We start from the raw sequence: 21,770 nt of genomic DNA, 5'->3' as shown, positions 1-21,770 counted from the left end.
AGTAGGGAAATACTGTCATCAGTGTCCTAGAAAAGAAGTGGGAAGAGGAGTGTGAGAAGTGTCAGGATGAAGAAAGGTCAGTAAGGGGTTGCTTGGATCAAGCTTGAAGGTAAATAACTAATGCACTGCTGAAATGGACAGCTGCATCAGAGAGGCACAACCATCTCTTTCTTGAGTCACGCCACTGGTAAGAATGAGTGCTTCCATAATGCTAACGGGAAGGACCCCCTTGATTACGTTGAGAGACACCTCAAACCTTTTTGGTTTTTTTTTTAAATTTAAATTAGATATTTTGGTTATATGTATTTGTGCTTTCCAACATTCATCTCCAATTATTGTAGACCGTGCAGGTATGAGCTTCTGGTGGTGATTTTTTTTTTTAGAAGAATTGTACAGCAGGAACACTCACAATAAAATTTTAGGTTACTCAAAAGTAAAAGAATGCCACTCAGAAGAAGGAGGGGACTGGACAAAACCAAATTATTGGGCTTGTCTATTCTATGTGTTACACTATCTAAAAAGTAGCCACTGGGACCCAGGAAGATGCTCCAGGTCATCCAGGGTAGGCAATTAATTCTTTATGCTGAATGATCCAGGCACTTCAATGGAACATTCGGTTGCTGAGCAGGGAGCACCTTCATGCCAGTACGTCCTTAGGTTGCCGTATATCTGAAAATCTGCGCGTCTGTGGATATCAGGTATTGGGCTGTATGGTAGAATTCTCTGGGTGCGAGACGTAGTGTGGTAATAAATCTTTTGTCTGGTGTCCTAGCGGGACCCCAAAACGGGCAGAATGGAATTCAAGGTTAGTCTGAGAGGGCTCCGACTCCTGATGTGTTCCCTGAATTCAGAGTTCATAAGCAATTCAGAGTTAAGGCATATTCTGACTCCTGTTGAAGCAGCAAGGAATGTCAAAATCATGGGTTGTAGAAGTGTCTGGGGGTCTAGCCCAAACTAGAAGAGCCCCAGTTTCTGATCTTTGGCCCCTGGACTATTTATGTGTTTTCCATGAGGCAGTACCTGGTACTGGCACAAGGAAGCTAGCAGGGACATTAACAGGAAAGTGGAAAAGTAATAGACTTATGGTTTACACTCTTGTGATGGTTTTAAGAGATTGGCTGAGATGATGAGCTTCAAATGGCTGATAAAAATATTTTGGTTAAAACAGAGTTGTTAAAAGTGAAAATTTTCAAGGAAAATAACGATATGCAAAGTGCTCTGTTTTTCAATGAAAGCCAAAAAGTTCACCTCCTCTCTTTTTCTTTTGATTTATCTGTCTTTCACTCTTGCCTTTTTGCCCTTTTTAAGGGAAAGAGAAGAAAAGGAAAATCCTATCACAACTCCTGAATTGGAAAAAAAAAAATCTGCGAGAAAATTTAAATGAAGAAAAGAATGTTTTCTAACAGCAGTGAAAGTTTGTGCCTTAATTAAAATGAAAGTCCTGGTGACTTGGCGTCCTCTGAAGTTTACTGGGATGTTGCCATAAGTTTTGGTTGAACTCGGTATAGAACGGGACGGCTGTTCAGGCAGCTTCTGCTCTACCTTGCAAGTGGAAACTTCCTTGGGAAGAGAGCACAGGGTTAACAGTCGGTTGGGTGCTGTTTCCTTACAGATACTCCGATGTCCTTGTGGAGTTTGCCTGGAGCAGTGCTAGCCCTGCCAGCAATCATTCCGATCCTGTGTCAGGCTCATGATTTATAGGCCTGTTTAAGCGAAGGCCATGCTTACTCCCAGCACAGCCATTTGTTTCAACTCTCTTTCATTTTTTAACCTCTTCAGAAGGTTGTAGTTTTGGGGGAGCAAATATGTAAAGCTTGCTATTGCCGACAACTGCGGTGTTTTTTTTCCCTTTGTAACTACTTTCTCACTGATGGGATCTACAGAACAATTCAGTGTTACCAACAGCAGTGTAGATTCAAACAATGATCGTGTTTTTCTCTCTCTAATAGTCTTTCCTAATGCTCAGATAGCATTTTTTTAACAGCAGCTCTCACTGTATATCCCATTTTGCACATGGGAAGCTGGTTACTTGCAGGCCCTGCTGAAGTTGGCCCTAGACTGGCATGATCAGGAGGACTTTGTATCCCTCTTTTTAGCATGACAATAGTGCAGAGCCCTTTTACCATCTTCTTTGTAAAACTTGAGTTCCCATTGCCTTAGCTTGGTAATTTGCAATTAAAAAACCCCAAACAAACAAAACAAAGCCCCCACTAAACCCCAGAACTACTAAATACATTAATATAATACTGAATGTTCATTGAAATTGTGGATGAAAATTATTTAACTGAGTTCCAAATGTCATTCAGTACTTTTTTTCTGCTGAATGATACAATTTTTGATTTACCTGTAATGGACTAGAATTCTTATCAGTTCTGGCTACCTGTAATTCTGGGTGCTGAAAGCACTAAAGAGTTAAAAAGACAAAGATTTTACAACTTCCACAGACAGTCTGATCCCATGCTTCCCTAGTCAGAGCCTTTGAAAGTTTTCCATAGCATTGAAGTTTATTTCCCTTGCTATGATTTGAGATGTTTATCTTTTGCCTTGTTCATATTCCCCCTGTGTTCATAGGGAAGAGCTTATTTCCCTTTTATGTACTACCCTTTTACAGATTTGAATACTTGCTATCATGTTTTTTCCCCCTCTATCTTCTCTAGATCTTGCGTTCCTTTCCCCACCCCCCCCACCCCCCCATTTTTCCTCCCAGGTCCCATGTTCTACCTACATACCTGCCTGTTCTTGTTCCTTTCCTATTGCCTTATTCAGTTTATACATGTGTTGGTTAAATACGGTGCCCAAAGCTTAATTTTTGGTATTCCAGCTAAGGCCTTACTGTGTAAAGTATTCAAGGCTTTACAAATTGACATGCCATCCTTGTGGAGGCCCGTATTAATCTAAGTATCATTCGATTTTTAGTTCATGTGACATAAAAGCAAGCATACAGCCTTCTAATGTAGCATGATAGGGTAGGTACTTGTACTTGACAGCGATGGTAGTATAACGGGGAGCCTTAAAATGAATGTGCTATGTACATCTCATTGGATGCACTACAGTGAGATGAAACTCTTTTTCTGCAGGAACAAACAGTGCTTCCCTTTTTTCCGTTGCTGTGAGTATGGTTTGATATACAGCTGTGGCTCATGCCCTTTTTGCTTGGCTAAAAATATTAAACATCCTTCATTTTGATGAGAAGGTGGCAGTTAGCTCATCGGTTCCATTTTAAAGTAAAAAGGGAGAGTTAATAGTGGTAATGTGGGTCACTGTGTACATGTGCTTGTAGTTGCTGTGCTGGCATCTTGATCTGACTTTGCCTTTTAGCTATAGTGCAAGTTTCTGTGTGGGCTCTGTCAGATCTAATATTGCCTACGAGGATAGCTGAATTTATTATGCTACTTGTACCTCTCGTCTCATTCCTACCTGCGGTGACCTCTCTATTCTCCAGGTCAGGTGGCTGAATTCTTTTAAGGTTTTTATTCTTGTCTCTGGACTTAAAGATATTTGAAAGTTGCTATAGATAGCCAAAAAATTCTTGTCTGGCTGTAGAAAGCTCTGGAAAGTTTACAGATCACTTACATATAGGCAAGAGACTGATCTAATATAAATGTTTCAATTTTGCTAATCAGGCTAGCCTGAAGGTAAGCCTATTCATCAATTTGTGCTATCTGGAAGATCTTGGCAGTAAGTAATTCGGGCCTTACATAAATAAATGATACATGATCCATACTTTTAGAAGACTGTAAGTCGAGGAATGTTGTATGGCTGCCGTATCTTTTCTTTGGACCTCTGCCTTCAACTAAACGCGATGAAGGACAAGCTGTTGAGGGGTTAACGTGTACTACTAATTCACAGCAGCTCCGAGCATCAGGCACTAAGTTGTTGAGTGCTGAGTCTTAGTAGGACTGAAACTGCTGAAATCTTACTGCAAAATGTACATGTTGTTTCTTGCAGACGTTGGACGTGTTTTGGGGGTGGGTTTGACTTTGAAAATTAAGTGTTTGACAGTCTAGAGAGGCTGAGGCTAGAACTAAAAATTTGCAGAGACAGCAGGGCTTAGGGTTATAGGAGGAGGGCTTGAGAAGTCTGGCTTTATTGATATGCAACTGTGTTGTGTACAGCTCTTTCTGCGACTTACATGGTTCTTTCTGTTAGCTAGTTTCACACAGTGGGGATGTTCAGAGTGCACACACGATGACAGGCTGGGTGATTTCTACATGACTGTCCGGTTTAAAGCTGCTTATTTATTTAGTCTGACAAGCGGTTGTGAAACAGTGATCATCTGAGGATGCTGCCTAGTCCCTAGCATGCTGGAAGCAACAGGCTTCACATACTTGAACAGTCTTAGGTGATGGAAACAGCATAATTAAATTCCTGTAGCTTATGTGTACAAGGACAAGAAAAAGAATGTCCTAAGCATTCTATCCAAGAGGTCTGGGTGGTTGAGTTTAACCCACAGGGAATTTTTTCCTGAGCCTTACATGAGAAAAATTGGATTGGTTATGGTAAATGGTTTATTTCTCCTTTTTGCCTTTTTCTGACTGAGGACTGTTCATGTGTTTTGACTCGGAGGGTCAACAGTGTTAAGAAGTGATCTCCACAGCTTATTTCAGTCTCCAAAGAAAGATTAGTTGTTAGTTATCACCTTTGTACCGTGGCTGGCAGAACGTCTGAGTCAGTCTCCTACTTCCAGCTTCCTCTGTTGCCTGCTTCCCAGTTCTGCTGGACCTGCAGAAGAAGACAGTAGTGGCAGCTGCTCAGACTGGCTCCAAGTGCACAGTGACCCCCCTGATAAAGCTGCATGGTCTTTTATTAGCCTTTGTTCCCCCTTGTTGTGTTAAAGTATTTTTCCCTAAAGGGTTGTTATAATATTAGATCTGTAATTCCCCCCTCCAAGCAATTTCACAACACCCCTGATCTTGTATTGTATTATATTATGAACAAAGGAGTTTACAGAATTGTTATAAAGAATTAGTTCTAGGGCTGGATTTTCGCAGGCTCGTGGTTACTGTGTTATGACTATCTATTTACATGTAACCTGTACCAGGCAAGCGACTGGTAACCTGGGCATTGATCGCTGTCCCCATGAGACTGTCAAGCTATTGGCTGGCTCTGGTACAACCGGAGCTCTCTTTTCTGAAGTAAAGGCTAAGTTTGAAATAACATTTTAAATTTTATATTGTTTCCTTTTTCCTTGGCTTGAAAATCTTTTCAAAAGAAAAGTTCAGGTTTGTGTTCTGAATTGGATGTAAAACATGTAAACGGTGAAGGAACATTGCTACATAAGAGCGCGTTCTTCTTGATTCTGTATTGCGTGCCTGATTAGAAGGAAACTTTTAGCACCTTTTCAATACAGTTGTGGATTTCAGACCTGAGTGCAGTTCAGTGTCTAACACATTTCAAAAAGAGAAAAGGAGGTGGAAATGCTTGACTCTACCTTCTGTGGAAAAGATGAATCTTATTCCTGTTCTGGTGACAAACAGACTTTGGAGAAGGGAAAAAGTATCATCCAAAAGAAACAGCTATTTAAACAGCAGCATGTTGTAGTTATTTTTGCAACAATTCAATTGCAAACAATTTACAACTGTGAGTATTCCTAATTTTTTCCCATACCTTTGTTTCTGCTTCTAATACTAACTGGGATAGTAAGTTACACTGTCACTTTCAGCAAAGTGTATCATTTTTGTGTGTCCATGTTTCTTTTAGTCTGTGGAAATCAAAACCGCTTTACTCAAAAGTATTGGTAATACCTTTATGAAACCTCATAAAGAGATTTTTATGCTAACTATGGAGGTAATTGTACTGAGGAGGGAGCAGAGAGGCAGCAGTCTGAGACCAGAGACTCTGCATTAGCCCAGCTGGGATCTCTGCAGCACCCTTAGGTGCAGCACCCTTAGGTGCAGCCCAGGAGTTGCATGTCCCTGGAGCTGGTACGCTGGTGAGTGCAGTCAGGGCATCGGGGCACATTCCGTTAAGCCTAAAACATCTCATGTCAGGATTGTGAGTGTTGTTCCGGAGTTCCTGTTTTGCTAAAATCTCCCTGTGTTTGCCTGTTCCGTGGAGCGTACCGTTTACTTTCCTGCCCTTCCTGCCCTTCTTCTACTTCGAAGTCCTCAATGGGTTTCTCTTTTTGTCCCCTTATGCTGTGAGCTGCTAACACCTTTAAGCATCCATGGCATTCTCTGGAGAGTTCCAGAGCGTCACGAAGTGCTTTCTGCAGACTTATACCCCCTTTTCCTCCCTCCACTTTGAACTTCTAACCTGCTATTGTCACTTGATGCCCCCCCCCCCCCCCCCTTCTTGTCACTAAAGAGGAGGAGGACAGTCCCTCTTGATTGTTAATTGTGACCTAGCAGCAATGAACACCAGTGATGCCAATCACTTTTCAGGGAAAGGTGAGATGAGATTTGACGCAAGGAATATGGTTACTTGCTGATGTGTGTATGATAAGGGGTTAGGACGGGGCTGCTGGCCAGCCGGTCAGGGCTGTGAGGCAGGACCACCAGCTCTGGGAGGGCAGGCGGGTCAGCGTGTGCTCACAGACACTGGGGTGCTCGGGGGAATATTTCCTCCCAGTTGAACGCTGTGTGTGGTGTTGCGTAGGAGTCCCGTTTGATCTCCCCTTGTGTATCTGATGTCAGATTTGTGGCTTCTGTAAAGTTAATTTCCTACAATGTACCAATTTCAGCGCAGGTTGTGTTTAGAGAGGAGGACTCATAGCAGCAAAGCCTTCAGTTTAGGTTATGGAAACAACCGTCTCGAGGACCTTCAAACTCTCCACAATGTTTAGGAGTGATGAGGCCCAAGGCAATGGTTGCTGCTAGTTTTGTTTTTATTCTGGTTTGTTTTCAGTAAGCACACTAGTCTTCACAGTCTTTGTGATCAAAATATAGCTATGTGCTAATGAATATGAGACATTGGAAGTAGAACTCGTTTTAGAGGCAAAAATCTTTTCTTGTTTTGGTGGGTGAGACTGAGGAAAATACAGCAGTAGAAATCCTTGTCCCATCGATAATTTTGGGTAGATAAAATAAAAATTATTTGTACAAGATGGTAATCAAGATGAAGGGAGAAGAGTGATAGTACAGGGAAAGAATTTTGAGGTAAAACGAGGAACTTCTTTTATTTTCTGCCTTTAGCTGTTTAGTTCTCATCCGTAGGCTACTTTGAACAATCTAGTACTGTTAACAAGACAGTGCTGAGAAACAGGTTTAGCAGAGAGGCAGACTCTGTAAGTAAATAGTATTGAACACCGCTATTGAGAAAAGGTGGCTTTTTTAATTTTAGAAAGATCCATACTCACAAGTAGAATAATGCACAATACAGTTTGAATTAAGCTTGGGGCAAATGTCTGGCACTTCTGCAGTTACAAGAGCACTTTGAAAATGAGGAATGTCAAGTGCTGAAAAATGTGAGGAAGGGGCTGTGTTAATGTGTCGGAACATTAGGAAAGAATAACTAAGCAAACTAATTAGGCATTTGAAGGTTTTGTCTACAAGTATGCTGCTGTTTGCCATTTCAATGCAATCTGTTGAAGTTTTCAATTGAATATATGAATCAAATGTTAAGGTCTACGTTTAAAACATCATGAAGAAAATCCTTTTGTGTGCTAATAATGGGAGCATTCTTTTACCAATTCCAGGCTAGTAGAGTGGTTACTTGCCTGTCTTCTACCAACTTCAGTATCCTCGCTCATCTTCAAAATCCATCGTTCCATTGTGTACACATGCTTAAACTCTGCCTGATCTTACCCTCAAAAATTTACCTTGTGTTTGTTGTCGATTGTATGGCAGATCCATCATATCCAAAGGCGTGTGAAATATGTTAGTAAGTCTACAGAGCTTCCTAAAGGCTCTTCATTTACATCTTCAATTTGAAGTCTGTGGTCGGGATCCCACTGTGCTGAGTGCTGTATAAATAAGATTTTTGTTGTTTGGGTTTTTTTGCTTTGTTTAAGGAGGAGGCAGTGCCTGTCTCAGAGACCTTGCAATCTAAAAGGAAGACAATAGTTAGTGCAGTAACGCAAACTGTTAGGGAAGTAGAGGGAGTGAAAGACACTGTGCTGCTTAGAATGAAAAGCAGTTCATTGTAACTGTAAACTTGAGAGTACTTAATGAATTTCTCTTCATGCAATAGCATTTTCAGGTAAACACAGCCCTCCTTGTGATCAAAGATTGGCTTCCCTTGCAAACATCCCAGTTAAATCGCTTCTAAAATGGTTTAAAGAGAAAATTTCAGTTGACGAAGCTTAAAATTAGTAACTTACAAAATCAGAAACACATGTTGACAGCACTTGTCTAGAGATAGAAAATTACCCCTTTCTCTCAAGTTACAGCAACATTTTGCAGTTGTCTCTTGGTTCAGTGTAGTGGCTCTCGTGTGTGTCTCATTGTGGTGTTTATTCCGGTTTTAGCCCAGAAGTTCAGTACTGGAAGAGTGTGTTTTACAGATCATCTAGTTTTGAGTTTTAAGCAGGGTTGATGAGGCTCTGACCATATCACCTGCATTACCAAACCTTTCTTCCAATTCAATATTTTGTGGCGACAACTTTAATTTCTGCAGAAGTCCCTTTGTTTCTTTGGTACCTTGTCTAAGTAAGAGAGGGTCAAACACTGAGCCATCTCCACGCCGTCAGTGTTCTATCTGTTCTTTACCTATCTGCTGCTGTGTACTGACCTTGTTTTGAATTCAGTTTAGAATTTCCATGTTTATCTGCACTGCATTTATTGACCTTTTACCCTAGCTTTTTCTGCTGTGAAGTATTATAAGCCATCTTGAAGTCCAAATGCATTATGTCTGTTAGTCTGTCCCATCAGTTCTTATTGCGACTTTTTCACAGAAGTTAATCAGATTTGTTCAGCATGACCTACTATCTCATGATTTCCCATTGTACCTCTCCCTTTGCATGTGTCCCTTTATCATTTATGTCACTTACGCCCCTGTTGTAATGACTGCATCCAACATAGAAACCCATTTTCCTTCAGGATTAGTCACCTTTGCTTCCCTTCTGTTTTCTGTACTGCTGCTAATGCTTTTTCCTCTGCTTTGCTAATTTTAATATTTACCACTGCTTCATCTGTGTTACTTATTCCAGTCCAAGTCCAGCATACATGAAGTGAATAGGATGTGAGTTGGTCCTGAATATGTTGGTTCCCCTTTTTTTAGAGTAGGAAGAATTCAGTCTCTGTATATAATGCACGCCTGATCCATCAAGATGCTTTCGATGCCCCGACAGTCAATGGCCATAAGCAAACCTAAATCCTGCTGGTTAATCTAAACATAGGCATTCCCTAAGGCAGCTTTGTTCTTCTTAGTAAGGCTTAACCATCCTTTTTTACTGGTTTAATGCAGTTTTCTAGTACACAGCATTCAAATTAATACTGGTACTTCAGTACAAGTCATTTCATCAAAGTAATTTTGTGGGTCCATTTCTTCTGTGTTTACATTTGGCTGCAAATCGGTTCTTCGAATCTATCCATTTAAAATTTTGTTCTTGTTGCTGGACCATAAATGTTGATATCTTGATACTGGGATAAACAGCAACAGAAAGCTGTTGACCAGTGCCATAGCAGAGCTGTAGTATCACTCTTGGAAGTATGTTCCTTATAAACCCATCATCTGTTTTCTGGCTTCTGGTGCTTCAATTTGCCAAGCTGCTCAAGTTTTGAAATATCATTTCTTCCTTTTTCTTAATCCTTGCTATTAATATTTGAAATGTTCAACAAACCAGATAATTGTACAATGAAATTTTTTATTTTCTGTGAACAGAAAAATCTTTTCCTTACTTCAGAAATACTGCTGAGAAGGAGGTCTCTTATTAATGTGTGCCAAAAATGTGTAAAAGCATAGAAAGTTTATCTGTCACACCATAGGCTGAACTATCTGTACAGTGAAAGAGGCAAAATCATAAAAGTACGTATGTATTGATTTGTTGCTTTTTGATTGTTACGTGGATTGCTGTGGATTGTTGATGCTGTGTGAAGATGTTTGCATTTCATCATCAGGCTTTGATATGATATTTGCTTTGGAAGAGACTGTTAGTAGGTTCTACATTTTTGCAAAGATGGTTGGAATAGGAAAGGCCTCAGAACTTGGTGCACCCTATACACTTTGGTTCCCTTGCCCCAAGGAGGGCAAGCAGCGTAAAGGGAGGTCTGAGAAGACACAGTTGCAAGGAGAGCTTGGGGGAAGTGCAGCAGTGGAAAAGTCTGAGCGGTTCAATACTTCATACAATCGTAGAATGGTTTGGGTGGGGAAGATCATCCCGTTCCAAGCCCCTGCCATGGGAGGGACACTTTCCACTAGACCAGGTCACCGAAAGCCCCGTCCAACCTGGCCTTGAACACGGCCAGGGATGGGGCACCCACAGCTCACTGAGCGGGGTCTGTCAGTGAGGCTGGACCTTCCTGCTCTTGCTCTTCTGTGTCTGTTTAAATCTGCCTTTGTTGTTGTTCCAGCTTTGAACCACTTAAACGCCTGACTATGTTTCATGGGTTTATTTTTACAGCAGACGATACGTTACTGAAAGACTCACTTTGGTATGTACCGAGTGTGTAAGAGATGGATTTCTTCTAGCAGCTCGTTGCCCGTTTGATCCTTTAATGCTTAACACAGACAGTAATCATTCTGCTGCTGCATAAACAACTACTGAAACATTCTAAATCCACATGTGCATGGAACACATGTAACATCCATAAGTAAACAGCATTTTTCTTAGGCTTGTTTGTCTATTTAAATAATTTCCTGAACAATTTTTGGTCTAAGTTTTAAACTTGGCTTGTGTGACTTCAACTATGGTAAGAAAGGGATTGTTTGATGTTGTTTGCTCCCTGTTTAGGAATGCAGACTTCCCATTTTATTGGTATTCACCTGCTTAAAGAAATTCAAATGCTTGTCTAATTGTTAATCACAACTTAATTGCTAATATACTAGTGGAATAGAAGTACCGTGAAGAGTAGAACACAGCTCAAACAAGATTGCTTTTCTTAATTCTAGTGAGTATTTGTGGTTTTGTTTTTCCATCATCTGACTTGTCTTGAGGTGCATGAGTCCTTAGGAAACATTTTGGGTAAGAGTTAGAAGTGACTGAATGGGGTTTGTTTTAATCTAGGAATTCTTTTCATTTGTGAGGGGGGGTAGTGGGGGGAGAAATGTGTGGGAAGCCTATTTATATGTAACAGTTGTTATGTTCAAACCCTGGCTGTTTATTTTGTGTTATTTTATGTCTACTCATTTACTAGCATTCCATGAATAAGAAATCATCTGAAAGAAATAGGCATAATAGTGACCGTTATGGAGGAGATCCTCATCACTTCTTCCATTGCCTACACCATTTTTTGCTAGACAAAATAACAGAGAACTGGAATATTACTAGTTTTGGCTACTGAGTGCTACAAGTAGATATGATTTGACAGCAATTGCCTATTCCTTTGTGCCATCAGTTGTGATGCTTTGTTGCTCATTTATATAGGTTTGGTTTGTAAGAAGATGCATTTAAGAGATAAGTAGTCATCCTCTACTCTCAGAGCTTATTTGTAGTATCTTTGTCAACAACTACTCTTGGGTGGATGAATTAGAGAGATGCGAAATGTAGAGTACTTCCCCCTGTAAGGCATTAGCTGATGGTTTAAAAACTTCCCTAGAAACGTATGGAAAATTATCCATGGTAACACAGAGCCTTTAGAATCTGTCAAATCAGTGTTTACCATAGAGCTTGTCTGGGAACTTCATCGAAGCCAGCACAGGTTGTGAACAAGTTGTTCTGAATATGAAGCCCCTCTCTCTGTTTTTTTGGTTTTTTTTTGGTTTTTGTTTTTGGTTTTGGGTTTTTTTTTTAAGGGGAAAAAAAGGGGGTGGAGGGACGGAAAGAAAGAAAAAAGGCAAAGTGAGTGGTGCAAGCCTGAGATAGCATTGCTAACAATCTAGGTAAGAGCAACGACAGATTGCCTTTGAGAAAACAAGGGTTTGCTTTTTCTCTCCACTTACAGGGGGACAGAATGATTTTTGCCATAGTTGTTATACAAATGTAAATTAGAAAAACCGATGTAATAAGAATCCAATACTAAGACTCCAATTCTCATTACAACTCAAATGAAAACCTGAGACTATTTCATCAATTAAAGGATGTGGTGCAAATGTTCTAGTTTGTAGCAGTGCTGTCCCTCCCAGTCAAGAGCCATTTCTGTTTGGGGAATGGCAGATAAACGCTGAGGGTGGAGGAAATCACGTTATATAAACCGGGGAATGAAAGTATCTGTCTTGAAACCTGTGATGGGTATGTTTTGGCTCTTTCTCCTAGATGAGGCTTAATATGCCGTTTGCTGCAGGTTGTCGACAAGTCCTCACAAACTGCAGACAAATAAGGACAATTTGCTCTGAGAGCTTGAGTTGCCTTTTGAGTATTTCTCTTTCTGATCTACTGTATTTGCATTTAGCTCTTCTTAAAGATCTTTCTAGCAAGGCCTTTGCATAGTGGCTGTATGGTCTCCTGGACTTTTTGGTTTTTTCTGACTGCTTTATGTGTCAAACTAGCAAGATGCTTTTCGGTTGATCTGATTTTTCAAATACATTTTTCTTCCTAAAAGTGCCCCCAGTGGAAAGAAAACTGGTGGACCATTCCATTTAGAAGAATTCAGTTTATTTCACTTCTTCAAACTGCAAGGTTAATTTAAAAACGGAGGTTAAAAATAAATTATAGCTTCAATGATTCTATGTATTAAAACTTACCATTTTTGTCTGACTGATCGGTAAGTATGCTAACGGATGTTTCTGCATTACTAGAGGGGGTAGCCTTAGAGTGACAAAAGTGACTCTTCTAATGTTTCGGTATCACTGATACTAGTAGAGAAGAGACAAATGATGGCAGTAGGTACAGTAGTCTAGAATATGCAGTAGTGAATACTGTGTGTTGCAACAGTTCAGACTTTTTAGATTGCAGTTATAAATCTAGAAGGATAAGTTGAGTTGTTTGTTTGTTATCCTCTCAGTATAGGACAAGTAGTGGTACAAGAAAAGCCCAATTGAAGTTGACAGATCAGAGGAGGTGATGGGAAATGGTTTAGAGGAGGTTCCTTTGGCCACAGATTCTATACGAATATGTGCAGAACCGGGCAGCTAGCTACGAAAGATTTTGCCTCAAAAGCATGTCTAATTTCATTTTTAAAACCCTTCCAATGGAGGTGAAACTGTCTTGTATCTGTGTATTATTTAACCCCAGGAGGGTTTCGTAATGGACATCAAAATACATGAGTTGTGACAGACACTTCCTGAAGTCTGCAGTAGCCGTTCACACTCGGGGATCCAGTGACCATCACAATTGCACTGAGTTTCATGTAATTCTTTTCAGGTGTCTGTGTAGGATACACTTGGTGTCGGTGATAAGATTGAATCATTATGCAAACTTCCTGCACTTTAAAAACCCGACAGCCTCTCCTGATTTATCAGTTTAAATGTAGACTGCTTTCACATTACACATGATTGGAATATTTGACAGGAGAAAAATAATTTTTAGAAATTGCACCTTGCAGCCTAGAATCCACTGGGCAGATTAGGTGAGCTCTGAGTATATATTCTGTCTGCTTAGTTGTTGTCTTCAAATTGATCTTATGCTGGAAGTTTTGCAAATGATAATTCATTTCAAGATGTCTTTCTCCATTCTTTGGTTGTGCTCGCCTCTTACCTGGAGATGCTTATTATGTTTCTTCTCACCTTTTTGCAAATATTATATTCATGTTGATATTCCTCTGGTATTTGATGATTTGGCGTATGGGTTGGTCCTTTTTCATGTTGCCTTTCTCATCATGTCTTACCAAAAAAGTTGAACTCTTTGCCAGAATACTGCCTAATTCTGGACTCCAGGTTTTTAGATCAACTACTAGTAGTGGGTGTTTTCCTTGCTTTTGCAATACTTTATATTCTCTTACATTTCCTTTCTTCATTGTCCTTCAATGGTTAGTGCAGTAGGCAATGGTAACTTTGTCTTTTCCATATAATTGTCATTTCTGTTTCCAAGGAATTTCAGCTCCCTGTTCATGAGGTGATTAACGAACACCTTAATGATTTCTTTACAATTCTAGAAGCGTTTCTGTTTCTGCGTTGCTGTAGTGTGTTGATACTGTTTAAGATTTAATTCTTTTAAAAACCATGTCAGGTGCCTGTGTCTGGAATAACAACATTCACTGCCTAGCAATCACCAAGACATTCCCATGCCAAGATCTGTGTGTCCCATTGCAATTGCAAGTAATGAAGTTGCTGTGATTCTTTTCCATTGGCTGTTAAAATAGCTGTTATTAATATTGTGATGTCAAATCATCTTTCTACTTAAATGTGAATTAGAGACTACTTCGGGGAAGGACAGTGCTTTTATACAGATGTTAAAGACAATCTTTCTTTTCATTGTTTAGTTTGAGCTCTCTCTCCTGTATGAGGTAATGGCACATATTCTTCCTGCAGTGTTTTCGGGTTTTTTTTGTCATGCTGTTATTTTTCTCCAGTAGAAATTCTGTTTTCCCTTTTCCCCCTGCCCTTCAGTGCCGTTTTTCATTTTGAGTATCCAGTCTTTTCCGAGATGTTAGTGGTTTCTGTACCTGATAGAGACAATGCAATTTGTATTTAAAGGCCGAGGGACAAAATGCATCTCTGACACGAACTCTGACAAAATTCTGGAAGACATTAGGTGCTGCTCTGCTGTATTTTGATGCATTTTTAATGTCAGTTTGCTCAAAATCGTTACTGATGGTGGGTACCCAAACTGTCGGCAAATGGTACTTGAACCGCACAATAATCTGTGGAAAGTTAGTCACTTATCCCTTTTTTTTTTGGTCAGAATCTGAAGAGAATTTAGTTTGTGAGCCTGGAATTATCCTATCAAAGATTACTTCAGTTCTGCAGCTGGTGCCTTCCAGTTCAGTGACAATTTTTTTCCCCCCCTCCCCTTCAGAGCTAACACAGCATTAGTTTCATGTGACAGGGCCCACTTAATATGCGGTGGAGAAACAGAACTACAAAGAATATAAGATAAGGTGAGAATGTTGAATATTTATTTTTCATGGTTGGAGGGTGTTTTCCCTGTGATTCAGTTATTCATATTAGCTTTAAATTGTAACTCCTATTTAGACAACAAAGACTTAAAGGAACATAACAAATTATACCAATTCTGTGAACTTTCAACAGAAAAAACAACTTTTTAAGCCTCTCTGAGAACTAGTATTTGGCAAAGATTCTTAGGAACATTTATTTATAGATGGTTGTTTGGTTGTTTCTTTTCCTCCTTCCCCCCCCCCCCCCCAATAGAGAGTGATATAATGTAGACTGTGGGTTGTTTTATTACACATGGTAAGGTTTGATTAAGGTTAAATAACTGGCCTTGATAATTTTAGAGAATCGGTTTGTAACTTAGTACTTTCTCTCTCCTGTCTTTTCTCAGTCTTGCCAGCGCAGCTGTGTCAGCAAAGTTAGGAAGATGCATTTTCATCTATATAATTATAAACCTGGTTATTGTTTTAGTGAGGTTGTTCATTAACAACTCTCAACAACCTCTCAACACACAGGCACCTATAGATGCATCATAAATGATGCAGATACCTTTTGTTTGTCATTGTCGTGGTTTAACCTCGGCCGGCAACCCAACCCCACGCAGCCGCTCGCTCACTCCCCCCAGCCAGGGGCATGGGAAGGAGGATCGGAGAGGAATGTAAAACGCGAGGGTTGAGATAAGAACAATTTAACAGGTAAAGCAGAAGCCATGCACACAAGCCAAGCCAAGCAAGGAATTCTTTCCCCACTCCCCATGGGCAGGTGTTGGGCCATCCCCAGGGCAGCAGGGCTCCATCACGTGTGACAGTTACTCAGGAAGACAAACGCCATAATGCCAAATGTCCCCCCCTTCCTCCTCCTTCCCCCAGTTTATATACTCACCATGATGTCATATGGTACGGAACAGCCCTTTGGCTGGCTTGGGTCACCTGTCCTGGCTGTGTCCCCTCCCAATTTCCCGTGCCCCCCCAGCCCTCTGGCTGAAGAAAAGTAACTATCCCAACTGAAACCATGACAGTCACGGGTTCTGAATATATTTTACATCTGAAATGATGGAAACAAGCTTGGTACAAATTCTGGCGTTACTTTTAGAAGTTTACTGGATGTGGTTAACAGCTGATATATGTATACTAGGTGAAGCTTTTAAAGCATTCTTGAGACCCTGGAAATACATAGACGGTCAGTCTTTGTTTCACTTGCTCTGTCACGTTGGGTTATTTTGTTTTCAGGCACACTTACTAGAATAGTGTAAGTGAAGCTTGTACAGTTGGTGTTGTCATACCTGATCTGTGGATAAATACCGTCTGCAGTTAACAGACAGGCCTTTGCCAGCTAAGCCCGGTACTAGTAATCACAGTGCAATTTAAAAAATATTCTTAGATACTGTTTCAACTGACAGAAGGAGCAGTAAACTAGAGAAATGCTAAGAAGACCCAGAGTATGTGCGCTCTTGAGAAAGAGGCGGAATATAGCCAATTTTTATTACTTTCTTTCTTTTTTTCAGCAGCTAGTAGTGGTTTTGCTTATTTTAAATGTTTTGATCAATTAGAGAGTCAAGGGTTGTTTTGTACTTTTCCTTTTCTTTGCATTTACACTTGTTGAAACTTGGCATTTCTGTCTGTGGAATGGCATTTTCCATACAGCACTCAGTATTTCTACAAAGATGACCATGCCTACTACTGACTAAAACATTCAGTAGTTTTACTGACTGGTAGTCCTTTGTTCTGTTACATTTAGTAGCAGATAGCAGTTTAAGGTCTGTCAACTGCTGTTAGTCTCAGAAGCTTTGCTGTCTTTCCTCCCATTGAACTGGGCACTACAAGCAGAGCTGTTCTGTAGAGGCAGTTTCAGTGTTTGCTTGTGGCTTTTAAAAACACCTGACAGTTCACTTGAAGGAAGAGTTTTTGCTGAAGTCTTTGTTGGTTAAGCAGCAGTTTCAAATCAGGGGAGAGGCTCGAGGTTTTGTGCTTTTAGTCTCAAAAGTAGGATGTGATACAAGAGTAAAAACATTGGTTTAAAAGGCCGGTTTAAAGTTAGGAAGGCTCATGTCTTCCTGTAATCTTGTCGTGAGTTCTTGGCATTCATCTCTTAAGTACAGGCAGTAGGTCTTCAGAACATTTAAATAAAAAATGTTGTAAGTGCTATCTATCTATCAGGAAATATGAATAGCAAACGTTGCCTCATGAAGAGCAATAGGCCATGGGCTCCTGTGTCGCCTTGAGTAGTTCAAGCTATAATCAGTAAATTAATTAGTGTTTGTATCTGCTGCAGTTTTATTCTTGAAGTATCTCTTTGAAATGTTAAAACTCCTCAGGTTCACTCTTACCGCTTTTGAAAAGTGACTTTTATTGTGGTCCATCATCACTTAAAAACAGAAAGGATCATGTTGGTGACGGAGAAATTGGTTCTTGTCTCTTGGAGTTTGAGGCAGTAACAAGCAGCCTGAAGTGTAGGGTTAAATCATAGGAAATACTAAGGTCCTAACTAGATTTCTGTCTTAAATGAAAACATTTTTCAAAGAGGTAACTATTATTCTGTAGAAAATGACCATTCTTCTCTCATTGTGTGTGGCCAGCTCTACAGGCAACATTTTACACTTCAGCTGTATTGCCAACACACTGGAACAGAAGTGAAATCTGGAATTTTAGTTTATTCATTATATGATTCATTATAGTGCTAAGTATAAGGTGGCTGAGGCCAAAAGTTTAGTAGATCTGTGATATAAGACCTGCTGAAAAGCTGTACTATTGAAAAGTCTACCAATCTTAAGTGTTGGGGTGTTGTGTTACTGTTTTGCTGTATGATCTAGGAGTCTGTGAGGATTTAACATATACAAGCTCTTTGGGAAACCACAAGGAAAGGATAATGACCTTCCTTCTATCCTCTGTCTTTGTAGTCTGCTGATGTTTAGCCCATATGCTAAAGGACACTAGTGCCACAAAATTATCTACTGTTACGGCTGCGCATTACAGCTCAAGCTACGTGGTCGTATACTATTCAACTCAATGTTCTGATCTTCAGTGTTCTGGACAGATATTTTCAGTGCATCTTTTTTTTTTTTTTTTTTAATGTTTTCCGGCCCAAACTGTGGTTTTCCTGGAGATTTCCATATTTTTGCCACTTGTAGAGAGACATTGCCATAGTAAGAAGTCCTCACCACTTTCCAGATTATCTGTCCTCCCATAAATTATTTCCCTGAGTGGGATTGTACTACCTGACACAAATGATACTGTTTAACAAAAGTAAAACTAGGCACGAGAATCTTAAAGCCTTTGGGGGTGTATTTCGAGGGTTATTGTAACATCTAGTTAAATATTCTTACTATTTCTTCTACAAATAGGACTCAAAAAATTGGGACACGGTATTTGTTAAAAGACCAGCCTTGAAATTAAACTGTATTTTTGGTTTTGCGATATTTCTAGGGGATGTTTTAAATTGCTTTTCAACAAAGATGTTTTCCTTTTTATTGTGTAATAGCATTAGTAACACTAGTGACACAGAGCTGGTGGATTCTGTATGCTCATGGTGATGAAGGTTTGATTTGTACCACTTTTAATGTGATCTCATTTTAATAAAATTATGACTTTCCAGAAAATTATTGGAAATGGAAATCTTCCCATGCGTTTGGTTACCAAAGGCATTGCTGTCTTATATGGAAAGGGTTTTTTCCTGAGTATTTTCAAATCCATTTATGCTTTTCCTTTGTAGATTATTTGCCGTCTTCTCTGTTTGCAGCAAGCAGTGTGCTGTGACAGAATCCTTTTCTCCAGTTCAGCCTGAGATTGATTACTGTGGGTGTTCCAGGGCCTGCTTGTGTCTCCAGGCATAAATTCTGCCCTGCATTTTCTCATGCTGCTGCTTTTGGCACTGTGCTGCAGCAGTAAGTAATAGCATGGGGCAGGGCTTGGCATGTCATGCATGCAGCCATATGTCACAACAAATGGCTTTACAAAAGCCACTGATATGATCCACAAGGCAGAATTTTTTGCTTTGTGAAATTTCTTCCTGGGAAGGAAATCTGGCCATCATGTCTGGGCTGAAATACAAAACATAAGGCTACCAGTTGCTGTCATCTCTCTTAGGAAGTAAGAGTTAAAAATAGCAAAGCTTCTTCCTCTTTTTAACAATGGACAGCTTTTTGTTCTACTGTTATAATCGTTATTTATGGTGACAACGCAGTAAGAAAATAAGATATTGTGGGGGAAAAAATTGGAGGGAAAAGCTTTAAATTTTTTTGGTTTCTTACTGGCTTTGCAAAAGCTTATATTGGAGTGTCTCTCTCTACGCTTTGGCACTCGGGTTTTGTTGTCTAGGGCTCATTGGTATGTCCTTGTCCCTCAGGCTCCAAATTTCATTCAAATATAAGGGAGCATATGCTTCCCAGAAAGTGAGTGCTGTGTAGATAACTTGGTACAATCACTCAGAAAAGGATTACAATTCCAGGATTTGGCGATCTTGATCTTTTTTTGGCTTTTCTACTGAAGAACCATAGTTTCGCTGGCAGCCCAGTGTAGTTCTGGTGTTAGATTTACTCCTTGCTACTTCACATTCTGGTTTCAGATGTCCTCCTTAATTATGTCCTGGGACCCGCGGTTCTGCTGCTGAAATATCAAGCAGTCTTGAAACATTTTTTTTTTTTTAATTTATTTAATTTTTTTCTTGCATTGAAAGGGTGCCTGCCTGTTTTGCTGTTCCTTAGCAGAGGTTTGCACCAGTCAGACAAGGACATCTGGAAACTGTGCTCCAGCTTCGCTGTCTGTACTTCCATTTGAAAAGGTAAGTGAGGAAGGGCAGAGGCAAGACCCAAGATTCGGTGTCGGGAGGGGACCGACCTGGGAAGGTCACACGTACATCCCATGGCTGCTGTACTAGCAAAGCGGAGCTAACACGTTCCTGACTTCCAGAGACGAAATCCTTCAGCAGGTGAAAGGTTGGGGGTTGTGGTATTGAGGACCACGTGTAAGAGGTAAGGAGAACACACTGTTATTTCTAATTCTGACAGAACTCTCCTATAAAAATCTGGAATTCTGTATTACCCTCAGAGTTTAAAGCAAGCCCATAGCAGAGGAAACAGGTGAATGAATGTATTCAGTACCATGTTCCAGGGCCTTCGTGCTGAAGCTCTCTTGGCCTGTATGGTAACAGACTGATAACTGATAAACACCGTAAACCTGTTAATTGCTGCTTTGGGTGAGGCTAACACCATGTTTAATGTTAGATGATTGGATCTATCTGGACAAATAGGTTTTCCTTGCAGCACTCACAATAATACCCTTGAAAATATGTTTGTGTTTGGCTGTCACTGTGCATTAGAGAGAGAAAACAGACACTTTTTTGGCTTTTTTTTTTTTTAATAACTGCACAGTAATTTCATTGCCATTGTGCTAGCTGAACTGGTGCATTTTGGTTTTGTTCACTGAATAGTGACAGGGCTGCAGCTGCTTAATTTTTAAATATAACTCTTTCGTTGCTGCGAGGATGGAAGTTGTCATATCCCCTGATGGGAGAGCAAGTCTGAGTATCTTTTAGTCCAGGTTATCTTTGCAGCATATCTTTGCTGTGAATTTTGAGTACTAAAGTTAAATGAAGGTTCTAGGCCAATCATAGTCAGTCAATCTAACTAAACTCAGAAAAAAGGAATGCAGCAAGAGGCAGGACGTCCTCTTTTATGGGACTGCCTTTAATATGAAGACCAATTGGTATTTCATCTTTTTTTTTGATGTAGAGTCTTCATCTGAAGCACTAATTTCCCCTCTTTCTCTGACCAGATTGTTCTATGTGAGAGTGTAGAAAGGAGCTGAGGAACTGAGCAACAGGCTCAAATGGGTTTAGGAAACCCATTTTCTAGAACACCTTCTTAGCTGCACCTGTCAGTAGTGGATAGAGCAGAGTTGTGTAAGGGGTAAAGACTGAGAATGATGCAAACCTCACTCTCACATACTGCTGCTGGTCATGGGAACTGGTAGACCTGATGTTAGTCAAGTCCAACATATGATACAGGATAGACCTCTCAAATTTTTGTTTTCTTGACACCCATTCATAGCCCTAGGACTTAAGTAGTGTGGTCCTATTGTAAATAGCATAATTTTTTGTCCTGTAAGCCATCTCCTATGTTGCTATGTTTCTTCTAATACTGATGGTAGTTGCAAAAGGACGGGGCGTTGGGGGGTGGGGTGTGTTCGCTAATGGAAGTGCCTCAGATGTGGTGAATTTGTGATGCTACAGCTACAGTGAAAATGATTGTTCAGCATGTATTGTATTAAGTGGTCAAAGAGAACATTGCTTTTTGGTCACTTCCTTGTGAAATGTCTGCAACTGAATCAAATTAAATCCTCTTTTTGCTGCTTTTTGCTTGCTTACACATTCAACTGGACTCCTCTAAAGTAACAAGGTACATCTAGGAGTAAAAAGCTTATGTTTTCTTCTAGAAACCCTTCCAAATTGCATATATTTCTTTCTCATTCAAAGAGATTTTCTTTCACTACCCGATTAGGTTTGAAGTTTTCAGCATTTCTGTGAAGATTGCTTGGGAAGAGACAGAACAGTATAAATCGTAGCTAAAAATACAATTTTTCTGTAACTGTCATAACAACACTTGGGCTAATTGATTCTCAGTAGAATAATGACATCCAGTATGTAGTGAGAAATATTCATGAAGGAATATGTGAAAACCTAGATCCGCATCACTCCCCCAGTAAACCAGGAAATTCATTAAAGTCCTCTACTTAAAAATTAAAAATAAG

This window comes from Falco peregrinus, chromosome 3, assembly GCF_023634155.1.
Source record: "Falco peregrinus isolate bFalPer1 chromosome 3, bFalPer1.pri, whole genome shotgun sequence".
Lineage (NCBI taxonomy): Eukaryota > Metazoa > Chordata > Aves > Falconiformes > Falconidae > Falco > Falco peregrinus.
This window is presented reverse-complemented; position numbering follows the sequence as displayed.